Source organism: Phycodurus eques, chromosome 14 (genome assembly GCF_024500275.1).
Source record: "Phycodurus eques isolate BA_2022a chromosome 14, UOR_Pequ_1.1, whole genome shotgun sequence".
In the NCBI taxonomy this organism is placed as follows: Eukaryota; Metazoa; Chordata; class Actinopteri; order Syngnathiformes; family Syngnathidae; genus Phycodurus; species Phycodurus eques.
Window position 1 is genome coordinate 24,152,608 of NC_084538.1, and position 23,429 is coordinate 24,176,036.

Here is a 23,429-nt window from a genome sequence, read left to right on the forward strand (position 1 = left end):
GACTGAAGGGAGCAACTCCCACAACCAAATTGAAAGAGGTTGCAGTAAAGGCCTGGGAAAGTATTTCAAATGAAGAATGCAACAGTGGGTGGCTTCAACAAAAGGTGCTCTGTCCTGAGTTAACCTCTAGATGTAAATATCATGAAATGAAAGCTGGAATTCTGAACTTTTGTCTCAGATTCATCTTTTGATCTGAAGCTCAAATGTCTTCAGTAAAACAAAAACAAAGTAATTGATCTTGCAGTTTCAATATTTTTGGAGGGGACTGTATATGAATATTTAATAGAAAATGAAATGCCAGTATTGATAAGCCTATTTAGTATACACACACTTGCCGAAATAGGAGAAAGCTGATTCGTGGATGCCCAGCATTATGTTGGATACACTGGGAAACATTATTTATTTGTTGTGCCGCATGTAGTTTTAAATGACGAAATCCCAAACTTTTTTGCAAGGGCACAACAACCAGTTCAAAATAGCATGTTAAACTGGGCATGTGGTTAGGAGGGACATCATAGCACCGTGTCCAATTATGCGAACTTTATCATGCCTTGTCGAGGTCTAATCACCAATCTTGCTTTACTTTAACCCTAAATTTAAGTTACCGTTACTATTAAACACAACAAATGTGGAATTTCAGACATTCATTGCTTTCGATTTAGGAGATAGAAAGCTTTTAACTTACCTCATAAACGCCACCTTTGAAGGCTGTGTGATGGAGCGGTAACAGTGCAGGTGCTGCTGAGCTGAAGTGCACTAACGAGGTGGTTGGGGCAGCCCAGTGCAATGAGAGACAGGCAGACAGAATTGTTTTTTGGTTTCATTGTTTTTTTTTTTTTTGTTTGTTTTTTTTTTATGGTTGGAGGGGATTCTAGTTTAATCTTCTCGGGCAGCTGTCAATAGTAATCGTAAACCGTTTACAGGTACATTTTGTAAAAATAAAATTATTATTTTGCAGGTTTTCAAATTTAATGCATCTTGCTATATATATATATATATATATATATATATATATATATATATATATATATATATACTATACAGTATGTATAGCACTGTATGCTATACAGTGCCGTGAAAAAGTATTGGCCTCCTTCTCAAATTTTGCATAGTTTCCCTGGCCCCCGAAACCTAATAACAGTTTGGACCATTCTCAGCAGCAACAACTGAAATCAAGTGTTTTCTATAACTGGCAATGAGTCTTTCACATCTCTGTGGGGATATTTTGGCCCACTCTTCGTTGCAGAATTGTTTAATTGAGCAAAAATGGAGGGTTTTCGACCATGAACGACTTTTTTGAGGTCATGGCACTACATTTCAATTGGGTTCAATTCTGGACTTTGACGAGGCCACTCCAAAACCCTTTTTTTTTTTTTTTTTTTTTTTTTTTTCCCAGCCATTCAGAAGTTAACTTGCTGGTGTGTTTTGGATCGTTATCCTGCTGCAGAACCCAAGTGTGCTTCAGCTTGCTCTCTCCCAAAGGTCTTGGGAAACATTCCGATTTTTCTTTTTTTTGCAAAAGATAAGCCTTTATCTTTTATTTCTTGACTATTCTGAAATGTATTTGAATTTTTTCATTTTCTTGTTTTGTCTGACTTGATTTTGTCACTACAGATTCTGTTTACGCGTTTTCTTGATTGAGCAGGACTGAAGGTAATCAGGCCTAGGTGTGATCAGTAAAAATTAACCAAAAAGTGTGAATATCAACAATTAATTCATGATTTAACAGGGGGGTAATTACTTTTTCCATATAGGGCCAGGTAACAATATTTTGTTTTTCAATAAATTAAATCACAACTTTAAAATATCATTTTAAGTTCACTTGGGTTATATTTGTCTGGTATTTATATTTGTTAGATGATCTTAAACATTAAGTAGAAAACTAATAATTTGAGAAGGGTGAGAATACACAGCACTGAATATCACAGCACTGTATATTTGATATGTTGTATGAGTTGGAAAAAAAAAAAAGTGGTGGACACACAGTAATAATATAGAAGGGACAAGTGAAGAAACTGGTCCAAGCAGGTTGGAACGATTGGAGGAAGGCGGCAGGTGTGCTATGTGACAGAAGAGTCTCTGCTGGGATGAAGGGCAAAGTCTATAAAACAGTGGTGATGCCAGCCATGATGTACGGATTAGAGACAGTGGCACTGAAGAGACAACAGGAAGCAGAGCTGGCGGAAATTAAGATGTTGAGGTTCTCTATGAGCTCATCAGAGGGACGGCCAAGGTTCGATGTTTTGGTTAGAGAGAGCAGACGTCGATGGTTTGGACAGGTGCAGAGGAGAGCTAGTGAGTATATTGATATAAGCATGGAGCTGCCAGGCAAGAGCTAGAGGAAGACCAAAGAGAAGGTTGATGGATGTGGTGAGTGAAGAAATGAGGGCAGCTGGTGTTAGAGAGGAGCATGCAGGAGATTGGCTTACATGGAAAGGGATGACACGCTGCGGCGACCCCTAACTGGATAAGCCGAAAGGAAAAGAAGAAGAAGGACAAGCCCCTTTCAGCCGATGGTGAGGCTAAGCTAGTGGTGGCAAAGTGTCAGCATATTCCATGCAAAACTAAAATAAGGATGCCTCATTGTGCTGTATACAGTTGCACACAGTCTTACAACAAACGCGGAATAACCTTTCAAAAAGGTAGAAGTAGTTTTGGGCCATTTTCATTCTCAAATCTTATTGAGAGCTTCCAGTCTATGACAGCTTTCAGTTCTAGCAAAACACCAACGTGAGCTGGCAGCTTGAGAGAAAATTACCCGATGATTGACAGTAACCGTAGTATAGTTGTACAAGCAGTTGAAGTATAAACTCCAACTCCACTGCAGTTGAGATGTTCTGTAAAATGTAAATAGAAACAATACGATTTGCAAATTCTTTTCAACCTATATTAAATTGCATACACTACAAAGACAAGATATTTAATGTTCAAAATGATACTTTGTTTTTTTTTTTTATAAATATTCACTCATTTTGAACTTGATGACTGTAACACGTTCCAAAAAAGCTGGGAAAGGGACATGTTTACCAGTGTGTAACATCACCCTGGAACAACACTCAATAAGAATTTGGGAAATGAACACACTAATTTTTGAAGCTTTGTAGGTGGAAATCTTTCCCATTCTGGCTTGATGTCCAACTTTAGTTGCTCAATAGTCCAGGGTCTGTGTTATCATATTTTGCCCTTCATAATGAGCCACACATTTTCAATGGGAGACAGGTCTGGACTACTGGCAGGCCGATCTAGTATGACTCTCTCACTCACATCCTAACCGAAGGACAATTTCGTTGTCAAAGTACCCAGAGAAAACCCAATCAGGCATGGGGAGAACATGCAAACTCCACAGTGGAAGGGTTAGCACAGATTTAAACCTGTGAGCTCTGAATTATGAGGCGAATGTGCAAACCAAGTCCACGGTGTCGCCATGTAGCCAACCCGTCAAACTATCAAAATGACACTAGGCCCATTTCGTTTTGTCGTTTTAGAAATCCATTTTATTTTCCATGAAAAAACAATCTGCCTGTACTACAACTTAATATGTTGATCCTACTGAAAGACGACAATGCATGAACATGGATAAATGTATTCCCCAAAACACAGAAATACAAAGTACTTTTTATAAACACACAACAAATCTCTGAAATAACTTCTCGTTTAAAAACAAAGGACATCAATAACTTGAATATGTGACGAATAAGCACAAACACATCAGGGCTAAATTTCAGCACAAATTGTGTTTTGATGCCTGCAACAAAAGGAAAAGCTGGGAAAGACTTTAAAACAAGAGCATGAAAAATCCTCTTGGCGCCCCCAAATCCTTGTCACCACCTCTTCCAGCTCCTTCCCTCAGGTAGGCGCTATTGATCAATGCAAACCAAATCAAACAGACATTCCAACAGCTTCTTCCCTGTTGCCATCAACTTCTTAAACAGTTAATTTACAATTCCATTGTAACATGCTGCGAATCCTGTTTTGAGATTGTGGTCACATCTCTGTCGGGCCACTTCGACATTATTTGTGCACTCGCTGGAGTAGTCCCGTTATTCTGCACAATTTTTAGATCTGTTCTTGACCAATATTGGCCACTGATTTGCTTGAGACGTATCTGCAAAATTTGCACAATTGTCACTATTCCAGATTTTCACACTACTAGTCCCTTTAAACTGCTTAAATTTCTTGAAGTCTCTACACCATTTGCACAACTGTCGCTGTACCAGATTATCACTATTAGTAATCTCAAACTACTCTAAATTGCTAGATGACTGCATCAGTTGCACAGTTGTCAACAACAAAAATTTTATCAGAACGACCACACTATCGGTAACCTTCATTGCTCAGAGACTCTCAGTACTGTGTTTTATGTTTTTATGTCTCAAAAGTATTTTTTATCAAATGGCTGTCTGTGGTCGTACTTGAGCGGCTCCAACTACCAGAGGCAAATTCCTTGTCTGTTTTTGACGTACTTGGCAAATAAAGATGATTCTGATTCTGATTTATCATCTTGGTGGAAAAATCTAGAAACCACACAATCTTAGTCAGCATCACATCATTCCTCCCCAGTATGGCACAATCCACATTTTGAGATTAACAAAATACTCCTTTACTGCAGCACATGGGAACAAAGTGAAATTGACCACCGACATAAAAAATAATGCATTCATGTCAAAATAATGCATTCACGCCCCAGAAATTCAAATTACAGGTGGTAACTTTCTTCAAGACTGTAAAGTAAGAACAGCAATCCTGAAAAGATTGCCAATACACATGAATAAATGAGAATAGCCTTTACACGATCAGGATTTTTGGGGCCGATCACCGATCAGCAAGTTTAAAAAAACAATAACCGATCACCGATCCGATCACAAGATGGAGGAATGTGTCTATTTAAATGACCTGTTCATTTACTGTGTATACTTGTGTACTTAATTGCTCAAATTTTTTTGATTTACAATAAATGTATCTTTCTTCCTCTATTTATGCCAGCGAGGCATAGTGACAGACAGAACAAATGAATGGTCTTCTATTCGATGGCAGGAAGTAAATACAGTAATTAATGTATCCACTTTTTGTGACATTTGTGTTTGTTGGTGTGCCGTGAGATTTTTCAATTATTCCTTGGCTCCATAAAGGTTGGAAATCACTGCTCGTCAGATCGTGTATTCTAATCAGTCAGGTCAAACCAACATTACCTGACAGAAATAATGGGGGTTAACTTACTGTAATTAAATTATTTTATTTTACATTAAATTACTTCACCCACTCCGAAACTTTAGAGCATGATTCGACAGAACAGCGGCATGTTTACGTCCAACTGTTTGTGCTAGCAGTAGCTTGCTAGGCTACATAACATTTTATTGCCCGTTTGTGAGCCGTATCGTATTAAAAGTACGGGAACACACCTCAAGCAAGCTTTAAACGAATGTCCTCTCCTGTCCTGAGCACCGGTGACCACCAACACGTTTTTCCCCATTTCTTTCCTTATAATACCGTCGGCGCGCTCCACTCTTGTTGTCGTCGCCACAGTAACGAGTGTATCCGGTCGCATTTGAGTTGACAATATAAAGCCCAATGATCGTAGAAAATGGGATGCGGTGATATCGGAATACGAGATTTCATTGCAGGAGTTTGATCCGGGCATTACGTGTTGCCTGTCTCAGACGTGTTGTCTGTGCCACACCGTCGACTTTTTTTTTTTTTTCTTCATTGGTCGTCAGATATTTAAAGTACTACGTCAAAAGATACGCGACAAGGCTAAAAATAAACTAGCTTTTGGATTCAAATATACTGTGCACGTGGCGATGCGGAGTAAATTTCTTTCAATGACGTCATAGATCGGATCGGCGAATTATGACAAAGCCGATCAGCATAAAATGCTAAAAAACGGCCTAACAGCCCGATAAAGTCGGTGCAAAGTCTACTTGAGAACTACCTGGTTTTGTTCAGAAAATAGTGGAAATACTCCCACAAAACAAAAAATTCCTTTCAAAAGTATACAAATTAATCTCAAGTATTAAATCAATGCACTCACCAGTCGGAAAATTTTAAAAACGACCTCTCAGTATCTACTGACAATGTATACTTGGCAAAAATCTGCAGAAATACATTCTCAATGACAAAACCATTAATTTACAGCTAATGCAATTTAAAATACTCCATAGATCACACAATATAGTAATGCAATATAGTATGCATAATATGGATATTCAAAATCGAACATATGCACTCATTGTACTGAAGACACTCCAGACACTTTCACATTCTTTGGCATTGGACACCCGTAGAGCGTTTCTGGAAGACAAAAACTCTACTCAGTTTTTAACTGTAGGATTCAAACTTCTCCTAAGCTTTGTCTATTGTATGTGTAGCGGGCATGCACTCCGCAAACTGAGGTGCCACAGGGACTCCCAACCACTTAATAAACCCACTCCTCCATGTCTGCCCTGCTGTGAAATGGCGACCAGGAGAAGACCTGGTGTAATCAAGTGGACCTTAACCTAATTAGCAGCTTCCCGTCAAATCTTGATTCCTGGCTTCAAAAGACTCCTTCCCCGAACAAAAGGTTGGAGGGATCCTCCCTTCAAGGAGACTATGTGGTTAATATTCAAACAGGCACGTGAGGCACCACCCACTGGCGTTGGGAGAAACTGCAAGCGCCAAAACTTGTGGACCTGCCTTTGATGTTTGTTAACGGAAGATAAAATGTCTGTTTTGATATCTTACAAACTCTAGAAATATTCCATAGGTATGCCTTGTAGACAAGATTCAGGCTGATGGGTGTGGTCTTCTCCAAGTCGGCAATCGCTATCTCCCACGCCCCGCCTATGGGGTATTTAACTCTGAAATTGCCAGAGAGCCACAAAAAGAGGCAGGAAGAGAGACATCCGGTTCTCCCAAGAAGGCGTGACGAGCAGCCATTTTTCTTTTCCCGCCTCTTTTTTCCTTTGTTTTTATTTTTCTACATCTTTTTCATCTGCAACCAAATCTGTCGCCTTGCTTCCGGAGCCGCTTCCAAAGAGAGACAACCACCCACCATCTTGAATTTACGGTCGTGAGTAAACGCGGCAACTTTGCCAGACTACAATATTAGTGCCTAATAATTTGGGGGAAATTACTAGCTTCACACAAAATCCCCACTTTGCCTTCTCTCGCTCTGAATCAATGCATTAAACACTCATACGCTCATTTGTTCGCTCAGCGACCACACACGATGCCCTCTTTTCCAATTTCGTACGCCGAATGTTCTTTTACCATGAGTGTTATTTTCTCTTTTTGTAGTTTGTAGTTGTAGCTGTGTGTTCCTAAGATGTCATTAAATATACCATTGAATTCCACTCTTGGTTGTATTTTGTGTGTGTTCTGAGTTTAAGTAAAACCTCTGTGATCCACGACACAAAGTTTCATAGTGTAGCAACCTTCAGATTACAAGACTGATAAAAAGGTTTCTCGTCATTTCTCCTAAGGTTTATACTTACATAAAGTGGTGTGGTGCCCTTTTCGAGACAGTTTGATTTTAACAAATGAACTTAAAATTACGATAAACCGGAAGTAACGCAAGCGTAGCTTCCGACTTATTATTTTCTCCTAAATTATTTTAACTCTTATTTGACCCATACACGCTACATGTTGGTGACCCAAGTGAGGAGATTTCAAGTAGTTGAATTCAAAACACACAAAAATACAAGATATTTTCAGTACGATCGACACATCGTCCGCCATCTTGTGCAGGGCTTGTCTACACGTAATCTGTGTTGAGCCGCATTCCATTACTGTAGATACAGCGTTGTAGTGCTTGTCAATGTGAGAAAACTAAGATTAGCCTCTCAGTAAAACTAGAGTGTTAAGTCTTTTGTGTGGGGGGGAAACGCGTGGCATCTGCCGCGGCCGCCATTTTCTCCGTCTGCTTTGTGTATTAGAACCACAAGGGTCGCCATGTGGTCGTTCGCATAACACTTTGAGACTTCCGTAGTCCGCCATCTTTGCCTTCCACGTGACGTCATTGTTAGGTTGGAGCCTGGCTCTTCTGTGGTTGGTGTGTGCGCTCGACTGCCACCTCATGGATGCTTGCGTCATGACGTAACCTCCGACCCCCCTCTCGAAGTTAGCCGTTAGCCACCTAACCGCTAGCAAACGACTGACGAGCGCCGACAAAGATGCCCCGACCAATCGATGAGATTGTTACTTTAGGACAATAAACTTGTTCGCGTCTGTAGCACCACAGAGTGTTTTTCTGCGAGTGCTTTTCGACTAGTTTTAACCTCACGCTGCGCGCCGTGAGACACCGAGGTCCGACCTCAGCTGTGCAGCCTAAGCGTTCCTCGTAACTTAGCAACCATTAGCCAGCTAGATAACTGCTAAACCATCGCGTCTACTGCGATCGACTGTTGCAATTTAAAGGCTTCCGTTTTTTATTTTTCTAAAACGCACCCGTTTTATGGAAAGCTTCCGTTTTTGTGAAACTCTGCCAAAGCCAACATCATTGGGTAGAAGTTAAATATACTTATAATTAGGCTTGTGAATTAATCAATTGCTTCCAAAGTTAAATAAAACTTGTGAATTAGTCCTAACTTCGTTCCCAAATTGAATTGACTTGCAGTGACAGCATTACACACTCAAGTCAATGTGTTTAACTAAATCATAACTAGATTTATTTATCAAAGCTAAATTAACTAGTTAAATTAGTTTCAAATTTAGTTGACAAGCTGACTCTCTTCACACTCCACCTAGATGCCTTCACAACTGTTTTAAATCAAAGATTAAATTGCTAAACCTCGCGCAGCAATTTTAATTTGATCAAATTAATTTGTACAACATTTTTAATAATTTTGTTGTAATAGATTACTGCTTCTATGCACGTTCTCATACTTTTTAAAAGTTACGTGATGAACATTGAAACCATAGTTTGCGAATGCTATTTAATTGTTTAAACAATGAATTACATCGCTTTTATTGGGCATTTATTCCAAATTAGACGCACCGCTCAAATAGGGCTTTCATTACAAACCATCCAGTTGCGTGCCAAGTACAGCTACTGCACACAGTAGCGGACACGCCAGGAAAAGATGCCACCCAGCACCCCAGCCTCGTACGACTGCCGGTCCCGGCCTGTCGCCTTGACATCTGTGGTCATGAAGTCCTTTGAACGTCTCGTGCTGGACCACCTCAAGAGCGTCACAGGCCCCCTGCTGGACCCCCTGCAGCTTGCCTACCGAGCGAACAGGTCTGCGGATGATGCAGTCAACATGGGACTGCACTTCATCCTTGAAGTACAGTACAGGGACCTACCCGAGGATCATGTTCGTGGACTTCAGCTCAGTATTCAACACCATCATCCCTGAACTCCTTTCATCCAAGCTTCTCCAGCTCAGCGTCAGGTGAGGCTGGGAGAGACCACCTCATCCACACGCAGCATCAGCACTGGGGCGCCCCAAGGTTGTGTCCTCTCTCCGCTGCTCTTCTCTCTCTAGACGAACGACTGCACCTCAGCGCACCCGGCTGTCAAAACTCCTCAAGTTTGCAGATGACACCACTGTCATCAGCCTTATCAAGGACAGTGACGAGTCTGCATATGGACAGGAAGTGGAGCGGCTGGAGCTGTGGTGCGGCCAACACAACCTAGAGTTGAACACGCTCAAGACTGTACAGATGATCGTGGACTTCAGGAGGCATCCTTCACCACAGGTGCCCCTTAAGTTGTCCAGCTGCCTTGTGTCAACCGTCGAGACCTTCAAGTTCCTGGGAATTCCAGTCTCTCAGGACCTGAAGTGGGCGACCAACATCAACTCCTTCCTCAAGAAGGCCCAGCAGAGGATGTACTTCCTGCGGCTTCTGAGAAAGCACGGCCTGCCACAGGAGTTGCTGAGGCAGTTCTACACAGCAGTCATCAAATCAGTCCTGTGTTCTTCCATCAGTCTGGTTTGGTGCTTCTACAAAAAAGGACAAACTCCGACTGCAACAGACAATAAAAACTGCTGAAAGGATTGTCGGTACCCCCCTACCCACCATTGAGGACTTGCACGCTGCCAGAATTAAGACAAGGGAGTGCAAAATCCTCTCGGACCCTCCGCACCCCGGTCACCAGATCCTTCCCTCAGGTAGGCGCTACCGATCAATGCAAACTAGAACTAGCAGACATTCCAACAGCTTCTTCCCTCTTGCGATCAACTTCTTAAACACCTAACCTACAATTATATTGCAACATGCTGGCAATTTTTTTTTTTTTTACTTGAGTTCGTTGTCACATTTCTGTCGGGCCAATTATATATTACTCGTGCACTCACTGTAGTATCGCCACGCTGCACTATTTGCATACCACCGGCGCCGTCAACCTGCACAGCGCCGTTGGAAATTCAGCTACTGTCGGTCGAAGTCGAAGAAGAGGTGGAAAGCGGGTTCTTAAGCAGAAAGAGAAGAGGAAAGCACAGAGCCTAGAACTGAATGTGGGGACTTTGAATGTTGGGACTATGACAGGAAACTCTCGGGAGTTGATTGACATGATGATTAGGAGAAAGGTTGATATATTGTGTGTCCAGGCGACCAGGTGGAAAGGCAGTAAGGCTAGAACAGGGGTGGCCAACTAGTCAGAGACTAAGAGCCACTTTTTTTTCTGTGTTACTGCAAAGAGTCACATCATACACATGGGTACACATGAACATCATCTTTTAATCATGTATGCACGCATACACAGACCTCTGCTCAGCCAGATCTAATGAAAATAACCACACCAACATGATAATATCACTAATTTTCAACAGTTAACATTGTGTGCACTGTCTCACACACACAAACTCTCAGTTCAAGCAAGTCCACAAACAATAATAGAATAATTTTCAATAACATCTTTCTCTTACTATGCTGCTTAGAGAGACTTCTGGCATTCCTTATCTTGAACAATCCTCTTCAAATCTGGCTTGTATTCTGTTGTTGCCACTTTAAGCAATTCTTGCACTTTTGACGCATGCCATGTGACAGCTCCTGAAGAGCCGCATGAAACTAGTTAAAGAGCCGCATGAGGCTCGCGAGCCGCGGCTTGGCCACCCCTGGGCTAGAAGTTTAAGGGCAGGGTTTAAATTATTTTAACATGGGGTAGATGGGAAGATAAATGGAGTCGGGGTTATTTTAAAAAAAGACTTGGCTAAGAATGTCTTGGAGGTGAAAAGAGTATCACTTCGAGTGATGAGGCTGAAACTTGAAATTGAGGGTGTTATGTATAATGTGATCAGTGGCTATGCCACACAGGTAGGATGTGACCGAGAGGTGAAAGAGAAATTCTGGAAGGAGCACGACCAGAATCAGAATCATCTTGATTTGCCAAGTATGTCCAAAAAAAACAAGGAATTTGTCATAGTCATAGTCCCAACATTCAAAGCCCGCACATTCAGTTCTAGACTCTGTACTTTCCCTCTTCTCTTTCTGCCGAAGAATCCGCTTTCCACCTCCTCTTCTTCTTCGACTCCGACCCAAAGTAGCTGAATTTCCACCGTTAACGGTGCCGGCGCCGGACGTTGGTAACCTGGGTCACGACCGATCCGGTATGGAATTCTTTGGATGAACGCTTGTATTTGTTTGGAAAGGTTTTAAGCCGGATGCCCTTCCTGACGCAGCCCTCTGCATTTATCCCAGTTTGCACTGGCTTGTGCTCAGCCAATACTTGTAATTAGACTTTACCGATTTTATCGGGCTGATCGGTATCGGCCGATATTTAGCATTTTATGCTGATCGGCTTTAATGTCATAGTTCGCCGATCTGATCAATGACGTCACTGATCAGCTCCGCAAAAGTCATTCACTCCGCGTCGCCATCGTGCACAGTATATTTGAATCCAAAAGCTAGTTTATTTTAAGCCTTGTCGCGCATCTTTTGACATAGTATTGGAAATATCTAATGGCCAATAAAGTTATTAAAAAAACAAAACAAAACAAAAAACATGTAAACGGTGTGGATCAGATAACACGTAATGCCCGGATCAGACTACAAGACAGATTTGCTCTTTCACGATTGCACTATGTCAGACTATTGAAATAAAATCTTGTATTCCGATACCACCTCATCCCTTTTTTTACGATCATTGGGCTTTATCTTGTCAACTCAAATGCGACCAGATACACTTGTTACCGTGACGACAAGAGTGCAGCGCGCCAACTTTGTATCATAATGACAAAATGGGGAAAAACGTGTGTTGGTGGTCACCGGTGCTCAGGACAGGAGTGGACGTTCGCTTAACGCTTGCTTGAGGTATGTTCCCGTACCTTTTAATACGATGTGGCAGGCAACAAAAACGTTATGTAGCCTAGCAAGCTCGTGGTACCACGAACGGTTGGACGTAAACATGCCGCCGTTCTGTCGAATCATGCGCTGAAGTTTTGGTGTGGGTGAAGTAATTTAATTAAAAATTAAAATTTTATTACAGTAAGTTAGCACCCACTATTTCTGTCATGGAAAGTTGGTTTGACCTGACTGATTAGAATACAAGATCTGACAAGAGCAGTGATTTCCAACCTTTATGGAGCCAAGGAATAATTGAAAATCTCACGGCACACCAACAAACAAAAATGTCACAAAAAGTGTATACATTAATTAGTGTATTTACTTCCTGCCATCTCATAGAAGACCATTCATTTGTTCTGTCTGTCACTATGCCTCACTGGCATAAATAGAGGAACAAAGATGTATTTATTGTAAATACAATTTATTTTTAGCAATTAAGTACACAGGTATATACAGTAAATGAACAGGTCATTTAAATCGACACAGTCCTCCATCTTGTGATCGGATCGGTGATCGGTTATCGTTTTTTTCAACTCGCTGATCGGCCCCAAAAATCCTGATCGTGTAAAGCCTACTTGTAATGTTAGCAATCGCTAAAAAATACAATATCGTTTTAACTGGAAAGGTAAACGAGCTATGAACATTAACCAATGGCAACCTTTCCGAGGTTCACCGGCACAGCAACTCTGTACACCAGTTGACTAACGCATGTGATATGGTGTTCCTTCACTAATGAGGTTGATGAAGGAACTTCGTAACCTGACTTGTCAAATATCTCGACCAACTCATGTTCTGCTGTGGTTGGCACCCCTATTCCCCTTGTCCGTTTTGTCCTTCAGTCTGTCCCCTAAAACCCTTTTCTGTCAGGCTGAATTTTCAATAAACATCAGAATGATTAAGAAAAATAAAATAAGCAGAGGAAGTATTTCAAACTCCCCTGTTGCACAGCAAAACTGTTCCAGCACAAAAGGCATACAGATCCACCATTCTACAGCAATGCATCTGAACAGGACAGATAAAAAAAAAAAAAGGAACAGCATTTAATTGTTCTGTCACTATATGCCGCCGGCATAGATAAAAAAAACAACACTATATATTTCTAATTGAGAAAGAAATTATGTAATAATTAGACTTGGCTTGTATCGGCCGATATTTAGCATTTTACGTCGATCGGCTTTAATGCCATAATTCACCGATCCGATTAATGACGTCATTGATCAGACACCATGTTTGGAGGAGAAATGGCACTGCACATCACCCTAAAAAAAACCATACCAACAGTGAAGTTCAGGGGTGAGAACATGATGGTGTGGGGCTGCTTTTCAGCAAATGGTACTGGTAAACTTCACAATATTGAAGGAAGGATGAATGGGCAAATGTACCGAGACATTCTTGACAAAAATCTGCCACCATCTACGGGGATGATGAAAATGAATCGAGGGTGGACGTTCCAGCATGACAACACTTGGGAACAATTTGGAAAAAAAATTTTTTTAATTCTGTTCAGTTAGATTTTTATGCTGATTCCAAAATTGCAGTCAGTTTTTTTTTCTCGCAGGTCAAGTTATTTCTCCACAGCTTACCCTCCAGATAAGCAAAATTCCACTGATTAGCTGTAGTAAGACTTGCCAGCTGATTTACGATTGGACTCATCTACATGGCAACTTGTTTGTGCATTCAATTGAGACAGTGCGGTGAGGGGTGTGTGCAGCTCCCAATAGGTCAGTACTATCAATATCTGCAAACAGAAAGATAGCATAGTCGGAATTTAGAGGATTTGTGCTGGCTTTTCTCTTAACTTTGTAACCCTGAGCATAGCGTTGTAAGTTCATTGCATTTTATGCTGTTTTTTTTTTTTTTTTTTTTTTTTTCCCCCAAAGCTTGTAACTATTCTTAGTTTTATTTACATAGGTATACATTCCCTTTGTTCCACGTTGTTCTCACTTTGTTCAGAAACTTACCGTAACAGAGAAAAACAGATCGGTTTTGGATTCCGCACCCAAAAATGTGTGAAAACCTTACTCAACAAAAATTGTGTTCCCCAGTGTGATGATCCAAAACATACTGCCGAGGAAACTCAAGTGGTTTCAATGTTTCAAGGTCAAAGCTCACTTCCTGTTGGGTTAAGGGTATGCGTGTTCGTGTAGCACCCTGACACGAACAAAATCGTAATTACAACCCATGCTCTTAACTCAACAGAAAATGATCTACACCCTTTTAAATGTAACATTCACAGTACTTAAAAGTCCCACCATATTTACCAATACATACACTAGTGTCGTAGGCCTACGAGTTCATTTCCTTTTTTCAACACCCGCATTTACTCAATATACCCTTTGAGAAGGCTTTGCACTTGCCCAACAGCAGTGGTGTCCTACCTAGGGCCTGGGGGCCACCCCCCATTTTGTCAATATAACCTTTTACACGGTGTTGCATTTCTGACAGCAGTGGTGTTCAACCTATGGCCCAGGGATGATTTGCAGCCGGTCCTCGCCAGACATTTTTCCTACATTTGCATGGGTCATAGTTTTTGCACTTGTCCGGCAGCAGTGGGGGCCATTTGCGGGTCATCCTCCATTTTTGTGTGGCCCACATTGACTCAATATGGGCCATAACCTTCGCACTTGTCCTATACCGTGGCGTACAACTAACCGCCCGGGGTTAATTTGCGGCCCTGACTTCATCGTGCCAATACCCCAACCTACCAGGACCCCCAATGGGGCCGAGGTGCAAGGGCCCGATTATAGCTGCTCGCAGCACGAGTTTAATATAATTATTTTAAATCGGAAGCATTGCTGTCCTTATTGGCCTATTGCCTTTATTTTGAAGGTGGCTTTCGCCGCTAGTTGGAGACTCATTACTGTAATGCCTAGCTAGTATGAACAAGAACGAGAGGCGGCAGGCTTTACGACTTCTTTCCGAGTGGAGGCTGGCTTGACCGCAGCGGCATATCTTCGGCGTCAGATGGACGAAGCCGATTACAGCATCTCTTGAAAAACATTTATGCTTATTTTTACATCAATTCATATTACAGCTCCGCATACCTGCACGTCACCATTGATTCCGGCGCACTGGAGTCCGTGTTGAGTTTCACTTGTGAACTTTAATGAGTTGTCCCAACCCTGTCGAATCGCTGGATGTCCACAATTAGCCGCAAATGAATGTGCCAGGGCACCTTTTTCGATCTACTAGTCCACATTCTGCACTGGCAACTCGTAGCCTTGATTTCCTTTTATTTACGGGCTCGAGCACCGCTGTCGCCTTCTCCCTTTAAATATTTCAAAGAAAAAAAAATGTTCACATTCTTGCAGCAAACGTAACGTTATTTCACGCGTTTGAGACGTTTTAACACTTATACAGGTGGACAATTTCGACATAGCGGTGTGTCGAATCTGCAGACAGGAACCTTACTGGACTAAAATTGCCCCAACGACCACAGTTGAAGGAGTACGCCATGTAAGGTAGGAAAGATCGTAAGTGTAGTTTATTCATCTGGACTTTCGAACTCGGAACCCATGCTCAAGCTAGCGGTTAGCGTCTTCCATTGGTAAGTCATAAGAGTGGGCGAGGCTTCACGGTGTTAGAATACACCACTTTGCAATTCACACTGAACTACGGGAGAGCACATGAACATTTTGGAAGTCATACCTTTTAACGTGATGGTACCGTCTGCAATGTCGTTGTTCCTTCCTTAGCGAGCGTTCGGAAATTCAATCTGACGTCCTACCGCGACTCTGAGAGTGCGTGTGTTCCGCACATTCCAACTCCGTTTTGAGTTGCCGATTGCAGGAGCAAAGCTGCCGCCAGCCGCACATTCGTGTTGTTTCGTTCAGAAGAACGAATCTTTTTCGTGAACGAACTGAAGTGAATCAGTTTAGGAAATGATTCTTTCTTTCAGTTTGGCCGCCGTGAGTCGAGCGAGCCAGCTGGGAGGAGCGGAAACGGAACTGCTGAAGCGTTCTGTCACTCACTTCTGAATCTTCGGCGAATGACCAATGAGCAGGCGGCGTGCAAGCGAGGGGGCGGCTTTTGTGAGTAGCCCATCAACACTGCCAAGTATGCAGAACATTTGGATAGCATGATATTCTTGGTACAAGTACACTTTCAACACTCCTATGCTTTTCGGTACGACTTGTACTTTATTCTATACTGTGGCTTACTTTTCTGATTGTTCTGTGCTGTGATTTAAATATCACAACAGATCGAAACCTATCAAATGGTTTTGACACGTGGCCTCAAATAGGTCTCCCATCCACATCACATTTAGAGGGCAAAATGACATCTGACAAAAATGACAAATTTGTGCTTAAAGGCTTGCATCGGTGGATTTTTAAAATGGACACAAGGGCCAGGTTATTTGTTCATGAGGTAAAATGAGCTACAATTAAATAGTTGTAATTTATTAAGAATCATTTGCTTCATGATTTCATTACAATAAAACAACCGATGTGATTGGATAAATGCAAAGTGGATAAAGTGGATTGTGAAATTTTTTATTCACCAAATATTCCTTCCTGTTTATCTATTTATAATTATTGAAATAGACAAAACATTGTCGAATGTACCTGTATTTCAACGAATTAATATTCACCCAAAGAACCAATTTAATGGGAAATGAAGCCAAAATAAATGAAATGGAAAATCCATCTACCCATTTGAGGAAAGGTGTCTGAATTAATTAAATGTTTGTTTGTGACTCATGAAAATGCCAATGCTCGGCGGGCCAGATTAAAGTAGTCCCAAATGGCTGTTGCCACATCAGGGACTATCATGGAGACCCCTAACACGAAAACTGTTGGCGATGGTCCTAAATCAGTCCCCTGTGACAAAGTATCCGCGGGACAAAAAGATGTTAGATCTGATTGAGTTGTATTGAAGATGATGTAGCTCAAACGTTAAACTCATTGCAGTTCAGGGACCACATACTGCCTGATTTGATGTCAAAGTGGCCGGGCAACTCAAATGACATCATACTTAATACTATATCATAAAAGTTGAGGTTCTTTCTTTTAATGTAAAAATAAACAAGTACATGATGTAAATTGTTAGATTTACTTGCTATTTTTAAAAATGATTGTACAAAATAAGCAGCATTCTTAAGAGAAATTTGCTTCAGAGCCCAGTGATTGTATTTTAAAGCACAATAGTTCACAAAATTATCCTTATTCCCCCACCACCACAACATCTTCAACATCTATCTTTTCACTTTTATAAAGACTGTCGCAGTTGTCAGCGGCTGATGTATTGATTTGGCTGTAAAGCTGCCGTCATCAATAATATTCGAACAAGAATTCCTGTGACTTTATACAGTGTTAAAGTTAGAGCTGCCAAAAAAAATATTCACTTCCAGAACAATTTGTCCAAATCTGGGAGAATTTTCAAGACTGTGTCAAGAACATGACCGCTTGACTGTTATTGCAGTGTATTATGTAATAGAGTAAAAAAAAATATTCTGCAGAATGTTCAATTACAAAACTATTACTCTGTAATCATAATCGTTAATAACAAAGTATGGCTTTATGAAAATAATAGTTAATGAATGACGGCTTCAATATTTATCCATCCATCCATTTTCTGAGCCGCTTCTCCTCATTAGGGTCGCGGGCGTGCCGGAGCCTATGCCAGCTGTCATCGGGCAGGAGGCGGGGTACACCCTGAACTGGTTGCCAGCCAATCGCAGGGCACATACAAGCAAACAACCATTCGCACTCACAGTCACGCCTATGGGCAATTTAGAGTCTCCAATGAATGCATGTTTTTGGGATGTGGGAGGAAACCGGAGTGCCCGGAGAAAACCCACGCAGGCACGGGGAGAACATGCAAACTCCACACAGGCGGGGCCGGGGATTGAACCCCGCTCCTCAGAACTGTGAGGCTGACGCTCTAACCAGTCGTCCACCGTGCCTTCAATATTTATATTATAAAATAAATAATATGATTAAGTGGAGAGTGATGTGTTTCATCACCAATATCCATCCGCTTATCCTTACGAGGGTAATGGGTGTGCTGGAGCCTATCCCCGCCGACTCTGGGAGAGAGGCAGGGTATACCCTGAACTGGTTGCCAGCCAATCGCAGGACACACACAAACAATCAACCAGTCGTACTCATATTCACATCTACGGGCAATTTAGAGTCTTTAATCAACCTACCATGCATGTTTTTTGGAATGTGGGAGGAAACCGGAGTACCTGGAGAAACAAACATGCAAACTCCAAGTCAAATGGTGAACTACTAAGGCAGCCTGACTTAATTTATATAAATTTCAGGACCCATTGAGCATGGACACTTCAAACGTACGTCGCTGTAATATGCTTCAATTTGGTGGCAAACCGCAGTCCGGCTGCTGTGAGCTGCGCAGAGACACAGGCTCACCCAGCATCGGAGCTCTCTTCCTCGATCCAGCAGCAGCAGCTGGGCAGCGTCCTCCTCCCGCACGAATTGAAGCATTTTACAAAGCCAGTGTTCTTGGCAGCATTATGCAGTTAATTTGACAATATTTTGATACATTTAGTGATATCTCTTCACATCAAAATCCGTTGATAATGTAACGGACATGCTCTCACCAGATGGCACCGTGACCCCCGAGGTCCCTCAAACGAATTGTGAAGAAGCATGGATTGTTCCGCCAAATCTATTTTGCCCACCCAGAGATAGTTGTGGACTGTCAGGGAGGAGCTACAAGGGTCCTCAGAGCTGTGAGGCAGATGTGCTAACCAGTAGTACACCGTGCCGCCTGTATATATTCGATTACATCATTATTAAATGTATTGTTACAAAATATTTAGCTGTAAACCACCATCAGGCATTAGCAGGTCGTGAGTTAATCAGTCAACATGTCAAGATCTACAACTGGTAATGAAAGGAGAATTTTAGTTTGTTGCTATTGTAGCGTATATTGGCGTTTGGATAAAATTAAAGAAATAAATTCGTCGACGTTGAACGACTGCGTTCACTTCCGGGTTAGTCCTATTTACGTTTTTACCGTTAAAATCTAACTAATTTTGTCTCGTAAAGGGCAGCACGTCACTTTTTATATGTATAAAATGTAGGAAAAGCGACGATAAACTTTTTATCAGTCTCATAATCTAAAGGTTTCTACATTTTATGAAATACGAGTCCAAGTTGACAGAGGTTTACTTATTAAACTCAAAACACACAAAACACAACAAGGAGGGGAATTTTATCGAATACTTAATGCCATCTACAAGGGATCTATAGGGAAACACACAGTCTAACTACAGGAAGACAATAACACTAAGGGTAACGACTAGAGAAGATAGGACCGTGTGTTGCTGGACTAAAGTTGAAAACGTGAGCGTTGAAAGCGTTCAGTCCAAATGAGAGAGAGAGAGAGAGAGAGAGTAAGAGAGAGAGTTGCTACATTCTAGCAACGCTTGTTGTGCTGTACTCACGACCGTAGATCAGTTGGTCGGTGGGGATGGTCTTTCTCCGGACGTCTCGGAAGGAAAACGAAGCAGGTTTAGTTGAAGGAGAAAAAACGATGCAGGGAAATAAAACAAAAACAAAAGAGGCGGAAGAAGAAAAATTGTTGTCCCCTCGGGGTGCGCTCGTAACTTTTGTGCCGACGGACGTTATGGCGAGCCCAGCTCTTGCTCCCAGCGGTGTGACCGGTATGGGATGCCGGTAGTTGCTTGCTAAGGCTTCGGCGACAGATCACGACTACAAAAACGATCGAAGCCGCATGGCCGGTTTTGTCGCTCGAAACACCGCCAGCTTGGTTGCGGTGGGTGATCGCGCGGCGGTGGCAGGAGGACAACGGAAAAAGGAAGGGGAGAGGGGCGGCGGCACGGCCGAACCGTGCTGAGGTCACCCAGAGCCAGCCCATGGAAAAAAACAAGAGCCAGACACGAAAGAGAACAAGAGAGGCGAGATTCAAGTGTTAAATACCCAGGGGGCGTGTCTAAGGGACAGCGAATGTGGGAGACTACACCCATCGACTTGAATTTCAGTCTCCAATTTAGCCATAAGAGTGGTGTAAAAATCATATCTTAATATAAAATTTGTACTCTCACTCATAGATCAAGCATATAGATGTTTAAATTGTAGTCTTGGTAAATCAACTGTTTATGGTTCAATCATGCTGTTTGGGCTTCAAATCAAGACAAACAGTTCTCAAAGTCTCGCAGCTGCAACCGTAAAGTTGACACACTGACACAGACATCAAGGCAATCATTTGGAATATTTCTGCACAGTTCGTGAAATATCAAAACGGAAATTTTATCTTCAGTTAAAAGCAACCCTGAATGAAGTCCACGGGTTGCAGTACTCTCAAATGCCAGTGGGTGGCACCTTGCACACATGTTCAAATATTAAGCAAAGAGTTGTGACACTCTAACCAGTGCGACTGGTTAGAGTGTCTGGCTCACAGTTCTGAGGACCAGGGTTCAATCCCCGGCCCCGACTGTGTGGAGTTTGCATGTTGCCTGCTTGGGTTTTTAATGTGCGTGCGAATGGTTGTTTGTTTATATGTGCCCTGCGATTGGCTGGCAACCAGTTCAGCCTCCTGCCCGATGATAGCTGGGATAGGCTCCAGCACACCCGCGACCCTTCTGAGGATAAGGGGCACAAAAAATGGACGGATGGATAGTTCATTGGTGTATTTGCGTTCCGTTGTCGATCTGTCCCAGCTTGTTCTTCTCGGAGAGAGGATCCCCAACCTTTTGGCTGCTGTCAGTTCAAACGAAGAAAAGCAATCTTTGATGAGTGTAAACCAAGATTTCGAGGGGACCTGCTAATTAATTTAGGGTCCACTTGACATACGCCAGGTCTCCTTTTACAGGCCGTCTCCCAGCGGGGCGGCTTGGAAGAAAGCCGCTTATCAAGTTGTGGGGGAGCTTTTGGCAACTGGGTCAGAGTCAATACACTATAAATGTGTGTGGTAATTTAAAAAAAAAATCAAAAAAAAAAAAAAAAAAAAATCAATAAAATCAATCGTCTTCTACTGCTTCAGGTAGCTAAACCAGCTTGAGTACGAACTGTATTTTGATCCTTAGGTGATCCTCAATAAACATTTCTGGGAGGACGGAGCAATGACCATCAAGTGAAACGAGGTGGTGAAATTTACGCTAAAGCACGTAGGCGAATAAGGCGGCAACAAGGTGAGAACCTTACAGCTGTGAACTGTAAGCAATAGGTGCATACAGTCTGGATCTGAACTGAGTGAATTTGGCTTTCTTGACACAGAAACATTTTTTAGAACATTTGCACTCTATTTTTATACGGTCAGTGTAGAACAAGGCATCATGGTGGAGCGTTCCAACATACAGTATTACCCAGAAACCTGATTTATGAAAGTTGCATAGGACATTGCATAAAAACTAAAAACAAATCTTTTTTCTGACAGAACAAGGAAGGAAGCAATCTTGTCTTTGTGGGTTTTTGTTACAAGAAAAAAAGAGAGGAAAAAGTACAAGTCGTCACACTGTTATATACTGTAGCAGTGAGAGAGACAGAGAAGAAAAGGAAACAAAACAATTATCTTTGTCCAGCTGCACTCGAACATATCTTTATCGGAATGGGTAAGTGCAGAGACTGAAAAGAACAGCAAGTAGTCACAACACGGCCAGGAACAATGGAACAATAAAACGTGAAGGTTGTATAAAACAGAAGTAATATTTGGTATATATGAAATATACATTTTCCAACTCACGAGATATAAGGGCAGTAGAGCAAAAACTTAAAACTTGCATAACAGTGGTAGTTAAAGTTGTGGGTAACCAGACCAAAAGTGCTGCTTAACTTGTCAAAGAAAAAAACAATGTGTAAATGGAATGTAAACAATGAGCCACTCTGGTATCAATAGAGGTACAGTGGGTAAAGAAAGTATTTAGACCCCCTTAAATCTTTCACTCTTTGTTATATTGCAGCCATTTGCTAAAATCATTAAAGTTCTTTTTTCCTTCATTAATGTACACACAGCACCCCATATTGACGGGAAAAAAAACAGAATTGTTGAAATTTTTGCTGATTTATTAAAAAATGAAAAGTGAAATATCACAGGCGGCACGGTGGCCGACTGGTTTAGAGCGTCAGCCTCACAGTTCTGAGGACCCGTGTTCAATCCCCGGCCCTGCCTGTGTGGAGTTTGCATGCTTTCCCCGTGCCTGCGTGGGGTTTCTCCCACATGCCAAAAACATGCATTAATTTGAGACTCTAAATGGCCCGTAGGTGTGACTGTCAGTGCGACTGGTTGTTTGTCTGTATGTGCCCTGCGATTGGCTGGCATAGGCTCCAGCACACCCGCGACCCTAGTGAGGGGAAGCGGCTCAGAAAATGGATGGATGAAATATATAACACCTGAAAGACTCCAAGATGGTGAGAAATCAGATTATCTGGTCTGATGAGACCAAGATAGAACTTTATGGCCTTAATTCTAAGCAGTGTGTGTGGAGAAAACCAGGCACTGTTCATCACCTGTCCAATACAGTCCCAACAGTGAAGCATGGTGGTGGCAGAGTCATGCTGTGGGGGTGTTTTTCAGCTGCAGGGACAGGATGACTGGTTGCAATCGAAGGAAAGATTAATGTGGCCAAGTACAGGGATATCCTGGACGAAAACCTTCTCCAGAATGCTCAGGACCTCAGACTGGGCCGAAGGTTCATCTTCCAACAAGACAATGACCGTAAACACACAGCTAAAATAACGGAGTGGCTGGCTTCAGAACAACTCCGTGACTGTTCTTGAATGGCCCAGCCAGAGCCCTGACTTAAACCCAATTGAGCATCTCTGGAGAAACTTGAAAATGGCTGTCCACCAACGTTCACCATCCAAGATGACAGAACTGGAGTGGATCTGCAAGGAGGAATGGCAGAGGATCCCCAAATCCAGCTGTGAAAAACTTGTTGCTTCCTTACCAAAAAGACTCATGGCTGTATTAGCTTCTACTAAATACTGAGCAAAGGTCTGAATACGTACGCCTTTCAGTTTTTCTTTTTTAATAAATCTGCAAAAATTTCAACAATTCAATTTTTTTTCTGTCAATATGGGGTGCTGTGTGTACATTAATGAGGAAAAAATGAACTTAAATGATTTTAGAAAATGGCTGCAATAAAACAAGGGGAAAAATTTAAAGGGGTCTGAATACTTTCCGTACCCACTGTAGATAACCCAACTTTCAGCACAAGTGTATGTAACAATGTACGG

General features: G+C 42.0%; 1 protein-coding gene and 1 long non-coding RNA gene across 2 annotated transcripts in view; one reads left to right on the forward strand and one right to left on the reverse strand.

Annotated features, from left to right (window-relative positions):
• The window catches only part of setd3 (SET domain containing 3, actin histidine methyltransferase), a 122,339-nt gene extending 106,133 nt beyond the window's left edge, over positions 1-16,206 (reverse strand). Inside the window, 1 exon segment of the mRNA XM_061695742.1 lies at positions 15,913-16,206. The gene's annotated coding sequence lies outside the window, so the exon portion shown is untranslated.
• Positions 15,704-23,429, forward strand: part of LOC133412491 (uncharacterized) — a 39,757-nt gene continuing 32,031 nt past the window's right edge. The window contains exons 1-2 of the long non-coding RNA XR_009769775.1: positions 15,704-15,811; positions 16,163-16,295. This is a non-coding gene — a long non-coding RNA (uncharacterized LOC133412491). The remainder of the gene's footprint in view (positions 15,812-16,162; positions 16,296-23,429) is intronic.